The sequence below is a fragment of the Pseudophryne corroboree genome, unplaced genomic scaffold (assembly GCF_028390025.1).
Source record: "Pseudophryne corroboree isolate aPseCor3 unplaced genomic scaffold, aPseCor3.hap2 scaffold_534, whole genome shotgun sequence".
NCBI classification, from domain to species: domain Eukaryota; kingdom Metazoa; phylum Chordata; class Amphibia; order Anura; family Myobatrachidae; genus Pseudophryne; species Pseudophryne corroboree.
Genome location: NW_026970135.1, coordinates 275,728 through 292,623, shown reverse-complemented (window position 1 = coordinate 292,623; position 16,896 = coordinate 275,728). Strand labels below are relative to the sequence as shown.

Here is a 16,896-nt window from a genome sequence, read left to right as displayed (position 1 = left end):
TGATCTTGTATCGTGGTTGAAGGGTCTGCTGGAGGGAGGGATTGTTTTCTTCATTGGCGAAAGACCAAAGATATTCCAGGATGGAAGGCTTGGGAACACTATCCGTTTTTCAGTTGTGGAAGAGCACAGAGGTCGGATTGGACTACATTCTATAGTAAAGGATACCTTTCTATTTATTGCCCCTCCCCTTATATGTGTCTGTGTTACAATAAAGCTTCGGTCTTGTGATTCCCTCACCCTCTTACACTCCACACACATAGCCTTATTAACTGTTGTATTATTGTATTGTTTAAATGTATAGTGCAGTTCATGATTTATAGTGTAGGCTGGCCTGTGCTGTAGTTCTTGAACTGTACTATACCGACAGCATTTGTATTGTGTTTTATCTGTGCTGCAACACAGTACTTATGTGTGTAATGTTTATGTATGTTTTTTTTGCTTCTTTATGTCAATAAAGACTGCTTTTTCAATCCAATATCTGAAAACAATCAATGTTTATCTTTGATGGCAATAGAAGTGGTATGATATTTGCTGCTTTTGAAAGGCAATATCTGATATGTCCCCTATCTGGGAACCATATATTAAATGGCTTTTCAGAAAAGGGAGATGGTAGAAGAGCTTTCAGTACTTGTAGGACCGATGCACATTTCCTATTCTAGCCTCCAAAAACAGATTCAGTTGCATTTTCCAGCGTGTTTTGGATGCGCCTTTGCAAATGTCTTACATCGACAAACTTATTCAGTACTATTTTGCAAATAGGGTTACATTGTTGCAACATTGTGTTCCCTAATTGCTTGATTTTTTAAATGCAACAATTGATAAAGACACCTGATAACTGCTCTGTGGAGTCTTATTTTGTGTCTACTTTTTATCTACATTTAATTCTCTACCTCTAATCAAGGCATTTTTAAGTGCTGGGGGCTGCCAGGACGTGAGGCCTACCTGGACTTTAGATCTGAATTTGAATGTACTTGTGAACTAACTTAATTTCCTACTTCTAAATTAATTCCTAAATTCACTACTTACATGAATCCTGTAGTTGGGCATTTTGGGACTTCGATTGTGGGCATTGTTTTGTGTCCAGACCAGCAGCAGGTGGTGTGCATTTGCTGGAAAGGCATCGAAGACCTCCGATATGCTGCATCTCCTGATGTGTGTCTCCCTCAAGTGTCTGTCAGCAAATGCCTGCTAGACACCCCATTCCAAGCTGATTGTGACATCACGGTACATGCATCATAGAACAGGCATGCTAGAACATGGGTCTTCAACCTGCGACCCTCCAGCTGCTGTGGAACTACACATCCCAGCATGCCCTGCCTCAGTTTTAGCATACCTTAATAGCAAAACTGTGGCAGGGCATGCTGGGATGTGTAGTTTCACAGCAGCTGGAGGGCCACAGGATGAAGACCCATGTGCTAAAGCCAAGCCGCAGGTACATTGAATGCTAGCAAGCTGAATATTTAAATCCTTTTATTCCGCAGTATTCCAATGTGGAAGATTCCATGGAACCAGAGATACTTCCATTGAGAAGGACATGCTGCCTGGATGACTACACTGTGCAAATTAAATCACGGAGCCAGTTGGCTTGTGGGTGGCTCTGGTCACTGGGTGGTTGGGTGGGTGGTGTGTCGGAGGTGGAGCACATGCAAATGATTGTGTATCATCCAGCTAGTGAGAGAGAAAACTCATGCAGGAGTGTGCCTGCTTGTCAGTGGGTTATGCACCTTTCCAGACGTCAAATCTACATGGAGCAGCTGGAGAGGACAAGAGCAGGTTTGCAAAATATAGACAGAAGAGCTCTCCAGCCTAGTTTGATGTCTGTTTCCACTTCTCTTTTCTTGAGCCGCTCCCTTCTATGCCCTTGCGCACTATCCTGACTTCTCCCATCTGCTTACTTTGTGCCTTCCAACGCACAATGCGAACTACAGGTAGTGCTGCAGGGCCCACACCCTTTTACTTGCCATACAGAGCAGCTCTGGAGCTGTTACAGTGCCCAGCTTCTGCAAGAAATCAGCTTGAATGCTTCAGGGGCTGGGGCATAGCCAACATGAGCCCCGCACCGAAGGAGGGTGGAGGTGTTTAATGCGAACTATAGGTCATCCAAGCGCCGCAAAAGGCCGCCATGCCCTGCATGCCCCTTTTCTCTTTTAATATGCAGACGAGGGTTAAAGCCAACTTTGACCCACTGCTTGGATGACATCACCATATGCAAATCCATCTGCTGCAGGCCTTCCCCCAGGAATGCTTGCACTAGTTGTTGCATTTGGTTTGTTGTTTGGGGGTGCTTCAGTATTAGGCAGCCTTCTGCCCTCCCATGTTCATCTGAAAATATGTGTTCTCCCTGCAGTTGTTGTCCCCAGATGAGAGTTCCCTTGTGCTGCCTCAGTTGAATCTTCTTTACTTGACAGAGATGTGCCTGAGCATCGGCCCTCCCCAGCCCTATCCCAAATCATACTTATTTTGCATAGGAGATACCATGGTCATGAAGATTGTTCTCCCAGGGTGAGGTTCATTCATTGCATTCTGGGTATGCTGACCCCTGTGATTTCCCCAAATGTGGGAAACTTGACTGCATTATTTGTGGTAGTGGGGGACTGTGTTTGTGCTTTCCTCTGGTCAGCTCTGGTAAAAGTCAGATTTCTTTGTCTCAGATCTTCCTCTAGCCTTGTTCTTCTTTCGAGAGTTCCCTTGTGCTGCCTCAGTTGGATCTCCTTTACTTGACAGGGGGGTGCCCAAGCAGCGACCCTCCCCAGCTCTAGCCCAACTCCTACTTACCTGCCAGGTGAGATACTATGATCATGAAGGTGCTTCTCCCAGGGCAAGGCTCACCCATTGCACTCTGGGTGTGCTGCCCCTGTGATTTCCCCAAATGTGGGAAACTTGACTGCATAATTTGTGTTTCCACTGGTTGGCTTTCATATAATTCAGATCTCTTTGTCTCAGGTCTCTCTCCAGCCTAGTTTGCAGTCTGTTTCCACTTCTTTTTTTTTGAGCCCCTCCCTTCTATACCCTTGTGCACTATCCTGACTTCTCCTCCTGTCTGCTTACTTTGTGCCTTCCAATGCACAATGCAAACTACAGGTAGTGCTGCAGGGCCCACAACTTTTACTTGCATTACAGAGCAGCTCTGGAGCTGTTACAGTGCCAAGCTGCTGCAAGAAATCAGCTTGAATGCTTCAGGGGCTGGGGCATTGCCAACATGAGCCCCACACCGAAGGAGGGTGGGGGTGTTTAATGCGAACTAAGGGTCATCTAAGCGCCGCAAAAGGCCGCCATTCCCTGCATACCCCTTTTCTCTTTTCATATGCAGATGAGGGTTCCAGCCAACTTTGGCCCACTGCTTGGATGACATCACTGTATGCAAATCCGTCTTCTGCAGACCTTCCCCCAGGAATGCTTGTACTAGTTGTTGCATTTGGTTTGTTGTTTGGGGGTGCTTCAGTATTAGGCAGCCTTCTGCCCTCCCATGTTCATCTGAAAATATGTGTTCTCCCTGCAGTTGTTGTCCCCAGATGAGAGTTCCCTTGTGCTGCCTCAGTTGAATCTCCTTTACTTGACAGAGATGTGCCTGAGCAGCGGCCCTCCCCAGCCCTATCCCAAATCATACTTATTTTGCATAGGAGATATCATGGTAATGAAGACTGTTATCCCAGGGTGAGGTTCATTCATTGCATTCTGGGTATGCTGACCCCTGTGATTTCCCCAAATGTGGGAAACTTGACTGCATTATTTGTGGTAGTGGGGGACTGTGTTTGTGCTTTCCTCTGGTCAGCTCTGGTAAAAGTCAGATTTCTTTGTCTCAGATCTTCCTCTAGCCTTGTTCTTCTTTCGAGAGTTCCCTTGTGCTGACTCAGTTGGATCTCCTTCACTTGACAGGGAAGTGCCCGAGCAGCGACCCTACCCAGCTCTAGCCCAACTCCTACTTACCTGCCAGGTGAGATACTATGATCATGAAGGTGTTCTCCCAGGGCAAGGCTCACCCATTGCACTCTGGGTGTGCTGCTCTTGCGATTTCCCCAAATGTGGGAAACTTGACTGCATAATTTGTGTTTCCCCTGGTCGGCTCTCGTATAATTCAGATCTCTTTGTCTCAGGTCTCTCTCCAGCCTAGTTTGCTGTCTGTTTCCACTTCTCTTTTCTTGAGCCGCTCCCTTCTATGCCCTTGCGCACTATTATGACCTCTCCTGTCTGCTTACTTTGTGCCTTCCAACGTCAATGCAAACTACAGGTAGTGCTGCAGGGCCCACACCCTTTTACATGCTTTACAGAGCAGCTCTGGAGCTGTTACAGTGCCCAGCTGCTGCAAGAAATCAGCTTGAATGCTTCAGGGGCTGGGGCATAGCCAACATGAGCCCCACACCGAAGGAGGGTGGAGGTGTTTAATGTGAATTAGGGGTCATCCAAGCGCCGCAAAAGGCCGCCATGCCCTGCACATCCCTTTTTTCTTTTCATATGCAGACGAGGGTTGAAGCCAACTTTGACCCACTGCTTGGATGACATCACCATATGCAAATCCATCTGCTGCAGGCCTTCCCCCAGGAATGCTTGCACTAGTTGTTGCATTTGGTTTGTTGTTTGGGGGTGCTTCAGTATTAGGCAGCCTTCTGCCCTCCCATGTTCATCTGAAAATATGTGTTCTCCCTGCAGTTGTTGTCCCCAGATGAGAGTTCCCTTGTGCTGCCTCAGTTGAATCTCCTTTACTTGACAGAGATGTGCCTGAGCAGCGGCCCTCCCCAGCTCTATCCCAAATCATACTTATTTTGCATAGGAGATACCATGGTCATGAAGATTGTTCTCCCAGGTTGAGGTTCATTCATTGCATTCTGGGTATGCTGACCCCTGTGATTTCCCCAAATGTGGGAAACTTGACTGCATTATTTGTGGTAGTGGGGGACTGTGTTTGTGCTTTCCTCTGGTCAGCTCTGGTAAAAGTCAGATTTCTTTGTCTCAGATCTTCCTCTAGCCTTGTTCTTCTTTCGAGAGTTCCCTTGTGCTGCCTCAGTTGGATCTCCTTCACTTGACAGGGGGGTGCCCGAGCAGCGACCCTCCCCAGCTCTAGCCCAACTCCTACTTACCTGCCAGGTGAGATACTATGATCATGTAGGTGCTTCTCCCAGGGCAAGGCTCACCCATCGCACTCTGGGTGTGCTGCCCCTGTGATTTCTCCAAATGTGGGAAACTTGACTGCATAATTTGTGTTTCCCCTGGTCGGCTCTCGTATAATTCAGATGTCTTTGTCTCAGGTCTCTCTCCAGCCTAGTTTGCTGTCTGTTTCCACTTCTCTTTTCTTGAGCCGCTCCCTTCTATGCCCTTGCGCACTATCCTGACTTCTCCCGTCTGCTTACTTTGTGCCTTCCAACGCACAATGCGAACTACAGGTAGTGCTGCAGGGCCCACACCCTTTTACTTGCCTTACAGAGCAGCTCTGGAGCTGTTACAGTGCCCAGCTGCTGCAAGAAATCAGCTTGAATGCTTCAGGGGCTGGGGCATAGCCAACATGAGCCCTACACCGAAGGAGGGTGGAGGTGTTTAATGCGAACTAGGGGTCATCCAAGCGCCGCAAAAGGCCGCCATGCCCTGCACGCCCCTCTTCTCTATTCATATGCAGATGAGGGTTGAAGCCAACTTTGACCCACTGCTTGGATGACATCACCATATGCAAATCCATCTGCTGCAGGCCTTCCCCCAGGAATGCTTGCACTAGTTGTTGCATTTGGTTTGTTGTTTGGGGGTGCTTCAGTATTAGGCAGCCTTCTGCCCTCCCATGTTCAACTGAAAATATGTGTTCTCCCTGCAGTTGTTGTCCCCAGATGAGAGTTCCCTTGTGCTGCCTCAGTTGAATCTCCTTTACTTGACAGAGATGTGCCTGAGCAGCGGCCCTCCCCAGCTCTATCCCAAATTATACTTATTTTGCATAGGAGATACCATGGTCATGAAGATTGTTTTCCCAGGGTGAGGTTCATTCATTGCATTCTGGGTATGCTGACCCCTGTGATTTCCCCAAATGTGGGAAACTGGACTGCATTATTTGTGGTAGTGAGGGACTGTGTTTGTGCTTTCCTCTGGTCAGCTCTGGTAAAAGTCAGATTTCTTTGTCTCAGATCTTCCTCTAGCCTTGTTCTTCTTTCGAGTTGCTCCCTCGGTGTGGGGCTCATGATGGCTATGCCCCAGCCCCTGAAGCATTCAAGCTGATTTCTTGCAGCAAACAACAAACCAAATGCAACAACTAGTACAAGCATTCCTGGGGGAAGGTCTGCAGAAGATGGATTTGCATACAGTGATGTCATCCAAGCAGTGGGCCAAAGTTGGCTGGAACCCTCATCTGCATATGAAAAGAGAAAAGGGGTATGCAGGGAATGTATAACAAAGAATCTGTCTAGTTTTATCCACGTGTCGCGCAGTCTAAAACAAGGCTGCACAATAGCCCCCGCAACCAGGATAAGTGCCTCTCCAGAGCACCAGAAATGAATGAACAATAAACAAATTAGGCTGCGGGTACCAACAGGCGCCTAGTAACAGTGCATAAATGAATGCATAAAGTGCTTGCATGCAATAAAAAAACAAAACATACAACCCTTAAGGTCACCGTGAAAGTCCAGGTTCTTACTCCTCACTCCTCCTCCTCTCAATGTAGTAGCATGTAAAACAGAGGGGAGAGGGGAACCACATGTGCAATAAAGTTTTTTAATGGAACATGGACATAACACAATAAACAGGTAGGGTAAAAATGTGCAGAATGATTCTCCAAAATGTGACAGCCACAAAGAGATATGCAGAGCAATTACCAGAGGGTTTGAGAACCCAAAAAAGTTCTCAAACAAGTTCTTTTAAATCCCAAAACCGCCCGGGCTGGAGCTGGAAAGTCCTCTGGTTCTTAGAAGTGCAGACCACCGTAAATGCCAGTCACAGATGGAATACGCCGACGCGTTTCAACTCCTATTCCTGGAGTCTTTTTCGAGGCTGAATACTCACTGCACCACACATCCAGATTTAAATAGCAAATCACAGCCAGATTCCAAATTGATTCCACCTGGCGTCATGTTCGGAAACCGCCGGGTTACCATAGCAACCTGAACTCCCACTCCGTCACTTCCGCCTCCGGAGTCCTAGATCTTTTTCTCGTAGTCGCTAGGTCTAGCGATACGTCACTTCCGGTTACGTCGTCTTGGAGTCCGTTGTCATGACAACTTGCCGCACAACGCTCATCTCTCTTCAGTATACTTCTATTCCAATGTCCGTAATCAGAGATAAGCTGGCGTAGACTTCTTTACAGTCAATTAAAAGTGTTTAATTAATATATAAAATCCACCTTACATCTACTGGTTCCAATATTAAATAACTGATCAGACAAATAGTGGTTCTAGAATAAAAAGATAAATATGGTAAAGCAAAAAAAAAAATATACTAAAATGCATATATAAAATCAGATTAAAATAGCACCTACATGAACCACTTCAATTCAAAATCATTAGGCAGCACAAGGGAACTCTCATCTGGGGACAACAACTGCAGGGAGAACACATATTTTCAGATGAACATGGGAGGGCAGAAGGCTGCCTAATACTGAAGCACCCCCAAACAACAAACCAAATGCAACAACTAGTGCAAGCATTCCTGCGGGAAGGCCTGCAGCAGATGGATTTGCATATGGTGATGTCATCCAAGCAGTGGGTCAAAGTTGGCTTCAACCCTCGTCTGCATATGAAAAGAGAAAAGGGGCGTGCAGGGCATGGCGGCCTTTTGCGGCGCTTGGATGACCTATAGTTTGCATTAAACACCTCCACCCTCCTTCGGTGTGGGGCTCATGTTGGCTATGCCCCAGCCCCTGAAGCATTCAAGCTGATTTCTTGCAGAAGCTGGGCACTGTAACAGCTCCAGAGCTGCTCTGTATGGCAAGTAAAAGGGTGTGGGCCCTGCAGCACTACCTGTAATTCGCATTGTGCGTTGGAAGGCACAAAGTAAGCAGATGTGAGAAGTCAGGATAGTGCGCAAGGGCATAGAAGGGAGCGGCTCAAGAAAAGAGAAGTGGAAACAGACAGCAAACTAGGCTGGAGAGCTCTTCTGTCTATATTTTGCAAACCTGCTCTTGTCCTCTCCAGCTGCTCCATGTAGATTTGACGTCTGGAAAGGTGCATAACCCACTGACAAGCAGGCACACTCCTGCATGAGTTTTCTCTCTCACTAGCTGGATGATACACAATCATTTGCATGTGCTCCACCTCCGACACACCACCCACCCAACCACCCAGTGACCAGAGCCACCCACAAGCCAACTGGCTCCGTGATTTAATTTGCACAGTGTAGTCATCCAGGCAGCATGTCCTTCTCAATGGAAGGATCTCTGGTTCCATGGAATCTTCCACATTGGAATGCTGCGGAATAAAAAGGATTTAAATATTCAGCTTGCTAGCATTCAATGTACCTGCGGCTTGGCTTTAGCACATGGGTCTTCATCCTGTGGCCCTCCAGCTGCTGTGAAACTACACATCCCAGCATGCCCTGCCACAGTTTTGCTATTAAGGTATGCTAAAACTGAGGCAGGGCATGCTGGGATGTGTAGTTCCACAGCAGCTGGAGGGTCGCAGGTTGAAGACCCATGTTCTAGCATGCCTGTTCTATGATGCATGTACCGTGATGTCACAATCAGCTTGGAATGGGGTGTCTAGCAGGCATTTGCTGACAGCCACTTGAGGGAGACACACATCAGGAGATGCAGCATATCGGAGGTCTTCGATGCCTTTCCAGCAAATGCACACCACCTGCTGCTGGTCTGGAGACAAAACAATGCCCACAATCGAAGTCCCAAAATGCCCAACTACAGGATTCATGTAAGTAGTGAATTTAGGAATGAATTTAGAAGTAGGAAATTAAGTTAGTTCACAAGTACATTCAAATTCAGATCTAAAGTCTAGGTAGGCCTCACGTCCTGGCAGCCCCCAGCACTTAAAAATGCCTTGATTAGAGGTAGAGAATTCAATGTAGATAAAAAGTAGACACAAAATAAGACTCCACAGAGCAGTTATCAGGTGTCTTTATCAATTGTTGCATTTAAAAAATCAAGCAATTAGGGAACACAATGTTGCAACAATGTAACCCTATTTGCAAAATAGTACTGAATAAGTTTGTCGATGTAAGACATTTGCAAAGGCGCATCCAAAACACGCTGGAAAATGCAACTGAATCTGTTTTTGGAGGCTAGAATAGGAAATGTGCATCGGTCCTACAAGTACTGAAAGCTCTTCTACCATCTCCCTTTTCTGAAAAGCCATTTAATATATGGTTCCCAGATAGGGGACATATCAGATATTGCCTTTCAAAAGCAGCAAATATCATACCACTTCTATTGCCATCAAAGATAAACATTGATTGTTTTCAGATATTGGATTGAAAAAGCAGTCTTTATTGACATAAAGAAGCAAAAAAACATACATAAACATTACACACATAAGTACTGTGTTGCAGCACAGATAAAACACAATACAAATGCTGTCGGTATAGTACAGTTCAAGAACTACAGCACAGGCCAGCCTACACTATAAATCATGAACTGCACTATACATTTAAACTATACAATAATACAACAGTTAATAAGGCTATGTGTGTGGAGTGTAAGAGGGTGAGGGAATCACAAGACCGAAGCTTTATTGTAACACAGACACATATAAGGGGAGGGGCAATAAATAGAAAGGTATCCTTTACTATAGAATGTAGTCTAATCCGACCTCTGTGCTCTTCCACAACTGAAAAACGGATAGCCTTCCATCCTGGAATATCTTTGGTTTTTCGCCAATGAAGAAAACAATCCCTCCCTCCAGCAGACCCTTCAACCACGATACAAGATCACAGCCAAAAGGCCGAGAAGCAACTACACTTGAGCTTAACAAAAATGGCTAAAACTTAGTGGAGGAAAGTGCAGTGCACCAAAACATAAGCTGACACAATCATGGAGAATGTGCCAGCATATATGCTCTTCTATCTATATTTTGCAAACCTGCTCTTGTCCCCTCCAGCTGCTCTATGTAGATTTGACGTCTGGCAAGGTGCATAACCCACTGACAAGCAGGCACACTCCTGCATGAGTTTTCTCTCTCACTAGCTGGATGATACACAATCATTTGCATGTGCTCCACCTCCGACACACCACCCACCCAACCACCCAGTCACCAGAGCCACCCACAAACCAACTGGCTCCGTGATTTAATTTGCACAGTGTAGTCATCCAGGCAGCATGTCCTTCTCAATGGAAGGATCTCTGGTTCCATGGAATCTTCCACATTGGAATGCTGCGGAACAAAAAGGATTTAAATATTCAGCTTGCTAGCATTCAATGTACCTGCGGCTTGGCTCTAGCACATGGGTCTTCATCCTGTGGCCCTCCAGCTGCTGTGAAACTACACATCCCAGCATGCCCTGCCACAGTTTTGCTATTAAGGTATGCTAAAACTGAGGCAGGGCATGCTGGGATGTGTAGTTCCACAGCAGCTGGAGGGTCGCAGGTTGAAGACCCATGTTCTAGCATGCCTGTTCTATGATGCATGTACCGTGATGTCACAATCAGCTTGGAATGGGGTGTCTAGCAGGCATTTGCTGACAGCCACTTGAGGGAGACACACATCAGGAGATGCAGCATATCGGAGGTCTTCGATGCCTTTCCAGCAAATGCACACCACCTGCTGCTGGTCTGGACACAAAACAATGCCCACAATCGAAGTCCCAAAATGCCCAACTACAGGATTCATGTAAGTAGTGAATTTAGGAATGAATTTAGAAGTAGGAAATTAAGTTAGTTCACAAGTACATTCAAATTCAGATCTAAAGTCTAGGTAGGCCTCACGTCCTGGCAGCCCCCAGCATTTAAAAATGCCTTGATTAAATGTAGATAAGAAGTAGACACAAAATAAGACTCCACAGAGCAATTATCAGGTGTCTTTATCAATTGTTGCATTTAAAAAAATCAAGCAATTAGGGAACACAATGTTGCGACAATGTAACCCTATTTGCAAAATAGTACTAAATAAGTTTGTCGATGTAAGACATTTGCAAAGGCGCAAACAAAACACGCTGGAAAATGCAACTGAATCTGTTTTTGGAGGTTAGAATAGATGCATGATCAAGTAGCTCAATGGGTAGGGTATTTGATTAGAATTCAACAGGTTATAGGTTTGAATCCTGGGTATGATAGTTTGAGGTGTTATTTAATAAAGTATGTTTATATATTAGTCACACATGGCTTACTTGTACAAATGGCATGTCACCAGTTAGTGCTGACTGCTGATATGCCATTTGCACAAACACGCCATGTGTGACTGTATATGCATTTAAGGAGGGCACCCCGGCAATACCACAAACCATTGAGTGTCAAGTATACTAGATATATCTTCATATCTCATGTGCTTTCTCTGAGACCAATCTTGTTATGCCCCTTCCCCACAAGGCATGCGCCTTTTGTCCATATTGCAAAAATGGGGAGGGGGGGGGGGGGCATATAATTATCTGTCACAGGGCACCAAAAAGTCTAGTTATGGCTCTGGTATGCATTATGTAATCTGGCAGACCATATCTCCAACACTGGCTGGTTGGAATAGAAATCCGGTTATCTATGTGAGCAAATGACCATCAACGATTTACTCTCAAACACTAGAAAATGGACAAAAATGGTCCCCTAAACAAATTGGTTAAATTTTGGGTTTAACCAATTTGTGTAATGACCATTTTTGACCACTTTTCTAGTGTTTGGGAGCAAATGGTTAATTGACATTTGCTCCTATACATTACCAGATTTTCATTCCATCCATCCAGACTGGATAGATAGCCTGACAGATAATTGTGTAGTGTACGCCCAGGATAACTGTCAGTTGTGCTTTCTTTTATGACGGCACATAAATGGGTGGGCAGATCCAGAGCAAGCACTGCTCACTCATGCATAGTTGTCAACTGATGTGAAGTTCCAGGGGGCAATCTCAGTTATAAAGAAAAGTATCTGGAAATTGTCCCTAGTTTAAAAAAAAAATAAAAAAAAATTGATCAACTCCATTTATTTAGTATGATATCCCAGGTGATAGGATGCCGGCAGTCAGAACAACATACTTTATTAAATAACACATCTCAAACTACCATACCCAGGATTCAAACCTATAACCTGTTGAATTCTAATCAAACACCCTACCTATTGAGCTATTTGATCCTGCATAAAAATTGTGAACATTATATGAAGCTATTGGTACTTTGAAAAAAAAAGTATCAGCATTACAACGCAGGAGATCCATGCAGTTTGCAGCCACACACTACATGTATCTGCTCAGCCACAATGCTGATTATTTCTTCACAAAGTACAAGGTGAGCTCCAAACAGAATTCTCTAGCTTAGAATTATGCCAAACCTAGAAGTCGGGCCCCCCACCCTGGGATCCCCCAGAGGGAGGCCTGCACCGTCATGCGGCAGGCTTGTCCGTTTTGGAAGCAGGCTGATGGGCAGCCCAGGCTTGCTTCAGTCTGGGCTTGGCAGGTCTGGAAGCATGAGCTTGCTTTTGGTATGCCTGACCTTGGGTACGCTTTACCTTGAGGATGAAAGGGCCAAGGGAAAGTACTTTTAGCCTTCTGCGTGGTAGGAGTCATACTAGGTAGGCAAGCTGTTTTAGCAGTAGCCAGATCAGCTACAATCTTATTGAGGTCTTCTCCAAAGAGAGTGTCTCCCTTGAAAGGAAGCACCTCCAGGGTTTTCTTGGAATCCATATCCACCGACCAGGATCTCAACCAGCTGTATAAAGTATTACCTTGGAACTGGCTCTCCACTCCCCATTATCTGGTTATCATGGCTTCCTCCGCCAGTGTCCAGACTCGCTTGCTGAAGCTCGGCCACTTCTTCCTAGCAGCAGGCTCCTGGATCACTGGGCAGCAGAGGTGCTTGGGAGCCGGAAGGGGGCGGAGCAATCAGGCAGGCAGTTGCAGTGCTGCCCAGCTATCTGTGGTGTGAGAAGAAGCAGGGGCACCCCACCGCTGGCAGTGCTGCAGCTAGCGGTGGTGGCAGCGGCGAGGCTGCTGGGCTGGGTCTTGAAAAAGGTGGAAAGAAGGGTGTTACGGCATGGAATGTACAAACTGCGAGACCCTGCTGGTAGCGCCTTTGTCTATTTAGTAGGAAGGGCACGTAACAGCCGGAGGGCAATGGAGGAAGCCCCTTTAGGGCTGGAGCCCGGCGGCAACTGACTCCGTTGTCTCTGGCAGTTCCGCCCCTGGACTAGAGGAATGGTCAAGAACATGGCAACATTTAATGCCAAAAAATGCAAAATCATACACGTCTCAAAAATACAAAGGCTAACTATAATATTAAGGGCATTATAATGGCAAGAGGAAAGCTATCTAAGTATTACTATTTCAGGTGAGCAATGTAACAAAGCAATAGGAAAGGCAAGTCAGATGCTTGTTTGCATAGGTAAAGAACCAGTAGCAGAAAAAAGTAATACAGGTTGAGTATCCCATATCCAAATATTCCGAAATACGGAATATTCCGAAATACGGACTTTTTTGAGTGAGACTGAGATAGTGAAACCTTTGTTTTTTGATGGCTCAGTGTACACAAACTTTGTTTAATACTCAAAGTTATTAAAAATATTGTATTAAATGAACTTCAGACTGTGTGTATAAGGTGTATATGACACATAAATGAATTCTGTGAATGTACACACACTTTGTTTAATGCACAAAGTTATAAAAAATATTGGCTAAAATGACCTTCAGGCTGTGTGTATATGGTATATATGAAACATAAATGCATTCTGTGCTTAGATTTAGGTCCCATCACCATAATATCTCGTTATGGTATGCAATTATTCCAAAATACAGAAAAATCCGATATCCAAAATTCCTCTGGTCCCAAGCATTTTGGATAAGGGATACTCAACCTGTAATGCCACTGTATAGGTCCTTGGTACAGCCACATTTAGAATCCTGTGTTCAGTTCCAGAAGCCATATCTCAAGTCCTGTTGGAGAAAGAGCACTATATAAATAAATAGTATCAAAATTTGTTTCACGGCACCCCTAGGCCAAAGTTTTTTTTATTGAGAAATTCAGAAAAAAATATAAAATTAAGTAAATTGTGTTTATAGCATGTCATCCTCAGGTTCAGTTATGTTGTGAGGGAATGGTTTTGCCAATTTAATAAAGTATAAATAATTTTAATTGGTCCTGGACCACCAAACTATGCTACCAGTGCAAGAACCCCAGTTTGGAAACTACTGCCATAAAATAAACCTTTTTTGTTTTTTTTAAACTACATGTAATACACCTTAGATCTCAGTTCCTAAAAGGTTTTAAACCCTTGCATACAGTAAACTACACATATTTAAAAATCCTACACCGGGCACAAGTGCTCACGGGCCAATTTCATGGCAGTCTCGGATAGGAGGGCATTGTGGATTCACCAAGGGAATGCTGATGCTGACTCCAAGAAGCCTCTTCAAGATCGCAGGAGCAGAGTCCTCTGCTTCTGCCAAATCCACTGCATGACGCTGGGGCTCTCTTGCAGGAGCCCACACCAGTGGGGGGCACCAGGGGCGAAACTACTGGCAGGGCAGGCAGTGCATTGCACTGGGGCCCCGCCGCACTCAAGGGCCCACAGCCACCGGCATTACAATGAGTCACAATGACTCATTGTATCATGCCGCAGCCGCACACCAGCGCTCCCGTCAGGTATGCGTCCTGCGACTCCCGCCGCCCGCCCGTCGTAACGAACAGATCAGGCCAGGGCACTACGGGCAGCAGCCGCAGCACCAGACACGCTGCCGCCTCTGTAACACACGAAGAGGGAGGAGGGTCGCTTGGAGATGAGAGGAGCAGCGGCACGGGTGGGAGGAGGAGGAGGAGGGAGGTGAAGGAAGGAGCCGCAGCAGCGCTTTGTTACTGGTGGAGGCGCTGCTGCTGCTGCCCCTCTGCTTCACTATAGGCTGTCTTCCGAGAACAGCCTATAGTGAAGCAGAGGGGCAGCAGCAGCAGCGCCTCCACCAATAAGACAGCGCTGCTGCGGCTCCCTCCTCCACCTCCCTCCTCCTCCTTCTCTACTGCCCGGGAATCGTCAAGCTGCACGAGAAGCCTGAGCCAGCGGAGAGGGTAAGTATAATTCTTCTTTCTTTCTTTCTTTCTTTCTTTCTTTCTTTCTTTCTTTCTTTCTTTCTTTCTTTCTTTCTTTCTTTCTTTCTACTCTTTCTTTCTTTGTTGGGACTGCCTGCCGCTATGTGTAAAAAGGGGGAATCTGCCTGCCGCTATGTGTAAAAAGGGGGAATCTGCCTGCCGCTATGTGTAAAAAGGGGGAATCTGCCTGCCGCTATGTGTAAAAAGGGGGAATCTGCCTGCAGCTATGTGTAAAAGGGGGGAATCTGCCTGCAGCTATGTGTTAAAAGGGGGAATCTGCCTGCAGCTATGTGTAAAAAGGGGGACTGCCTGCCGCAATGTGTAAAAAGGGGGAATCTGCCTGCCGCTATGTGTAAAAAGGGGGAATCTGCCTGCAGCTATGTGTAAAAAGGGGGACTGCCTGCCGCAATGTGTAAAAAGGGGGAATCTGCCTGCCGCAATGTGTAAAAAGGGGGAAGCTGCTTGCCGCAATGTGTAAAAAGGGGGAATCTGCTTGCCGCAATGTGTAACAAGGGGGAATCTGCCTGCCGTAATGTGTAACAAGGGGGATGCTGTCTGCCGTAATGTGTAACAAGGGCACGCTGTCTGCTGTAATGTGTAACAAGGGCAAGCTGTCTGCTGTAATGTGTAACAAGGGCAAGCTGTCTGCTGTAATGTGTAAAAAGTGTACGATGTCTGCCATTATGTGTAACAAGGGCAGGCTGACTGCTGTTATGTGAAAAAAGTGTACGCTGTCTGCCGCTATGTTTAACAAGGGCAGGCTGTCTGCCGTTATGTGTAAAAAGTGTACGCTGTCTGCCGCTATGTTTAACAAGGGCAGGCTGTCTGCCGTTATGTGAAAAAAATGTACGCTGTCTGCCGCTATGTGTAACAAGGGCACGCTGTCTGCCGTTGTGTAAAAAAGGGGGATGCTGTCTGCCGTAATGTGTAAAAAGGGGACGCTGTCTGCTGTAATGTGTAAAAAGAGGACGCTGTCTGCTGTAATGTGTAAAAAGAGGAATCTGTCCGCCGTGAGGTGTAAAAGGGTCTCTACCTGGTGTAGTGGTGCTACTGTGCGGCGTAATTTGAATAATGGAGACTACTGTGCACCGTTTTATGAATTGGTATTATTTTGTGGCCACACCCCTTAACCACGAAGCCACGCCACTATGTTTTTTTGCGCGCGCCTACAGCGCGCACTGCCCCTGTTTTGCATGCAGGGGTGGGGCTCCAATGCAGTTTCTTGCACACACTGCTAAAATGTCTAGTTACGGCACTGTTGCTAGGTATCCACTTCCCTGAGCAGGCCCCCCTCACCAGATCCTCTCCAGGGGTGAGGGGGTGGACTTGGATGGGAAGGGATGGGGGGGGGGGGCCCAAGCCATTTTGTCGCACATGGGCCCACTGCTCGCTAGTTCCACCACTGGGGGGCACGTCTAAAACTCTTCAGTCAGTTCTGGATTCATTCGGACCTGGACTCGTGGGTTTTACAAATAGTGTCCCAAGGGTACAAACTGGGGTTTCAAGAAGTTCCCCCTCACCGATTGTTCAAATCAGCCTTAGTCAGCAGGGAGAAGGTTTTTATTCAAGCCTATTCGTGGTCCCGAAGCCGGACGGCTCAGTCAGACCAATCTTAAATCTGAAATCCCTTAATTTCTACCTAAAGAAATTCAATTTCAAGATGGAATCTCTCAGGGTAGTGATCTCCAGTCCGGGGGATAAAGGAGATTTCCTGGTTTTGGTAGACATAAAGGATGCCTACTTACATGTTCCCATTTAGCCACTGCATCAAGC

At 46.2% G+C, this 16,896-nt stretch overlaps 7 non-coding genes across 7 annotated transcripts; all 7 read left to right on the top strand.

Annotated features, from left to right (window-relative positions):
• The first annotated feature begins 2,451 nt into the window (after positions 1-2,451).
• Positions 2,452-2,615, top strand: LOC135031923 (U1 spliceosomal RNA). The gene has a single exon (XR_010227522.1). It is a non-coding gene; the product is annotated as a U1 spliceosomal RNA (small nuclear RNA).
• A 152-nt stretch (positions 2,616-2,767) lies between these two features.
• LOC135031920 (U1 spliceosomal RNA) lies at positions 2,768-2,930 on the top strand. Its single transcript, XR_010227519.1, has one exon. It is a non-coding gene; the product is annotated as a U1 spliceosomal RNA (small nuclear RNA).
• Positions 2,931-3,603: 673 nt separating this feature from the next.
• On the top strand, positions 3,604-3,767 carry LOC135031919 (U1 spliceosomal RNA). Its single transcript, XR_010227518.1, has one exon. It is a non-coding gene; the product is annotated as a U1 spliceosomal RNA (small nuclear RNA).
• Positions 3,768-3,919: 152 nt separating this feature from the next.
• On the top strand, positions 3,920-4,081 carry LOC135031921 (U1 spliceosomal RNA). Its single transcript, XR_010227520.1, has one exon. It is a non-coding gene; the product is annotated as a U1 spliceosomal RNA (small nuclear RNA).
• A 670-nt stretch (positions 4,082-4,751) lies between these two features.
• On the top strand, positions 4,752-4,915 carry LOC135031924 (U1 spliceosomal RNA). The gene has a single exon (XR_010227523.1). It is a non-coding gene; the product is annotated as a U1 spliceosomal RNA (small nuclear RNA).
• Positions 4,916-5,067: 152 nt separating this feature from the next.
• On the top strand, positions 5,068-5,230 carry LOC135031922 (U1 spliceosomal RNA). Its single transcript, XR_010227521.1, has one exon. It is a non-coding gene; the product is annotated as a U1 spliceosomal RNA (small nuclear RNA).
• Positions 5,231-5,901: 671 nt separating this feature from the next.
• On the top strand, positions 5,902-6,065 carry LOC135031925 (U1 spliceosomal RNA). Its single transcript, XR_010227524.1, has one exon. It is a non-coding gene; the product is annotated as a U1 spliceosomal RNA (small nuclear RNA).
• Positions 6,066-16,896: the final 10,831 nt, after the last annotated feature.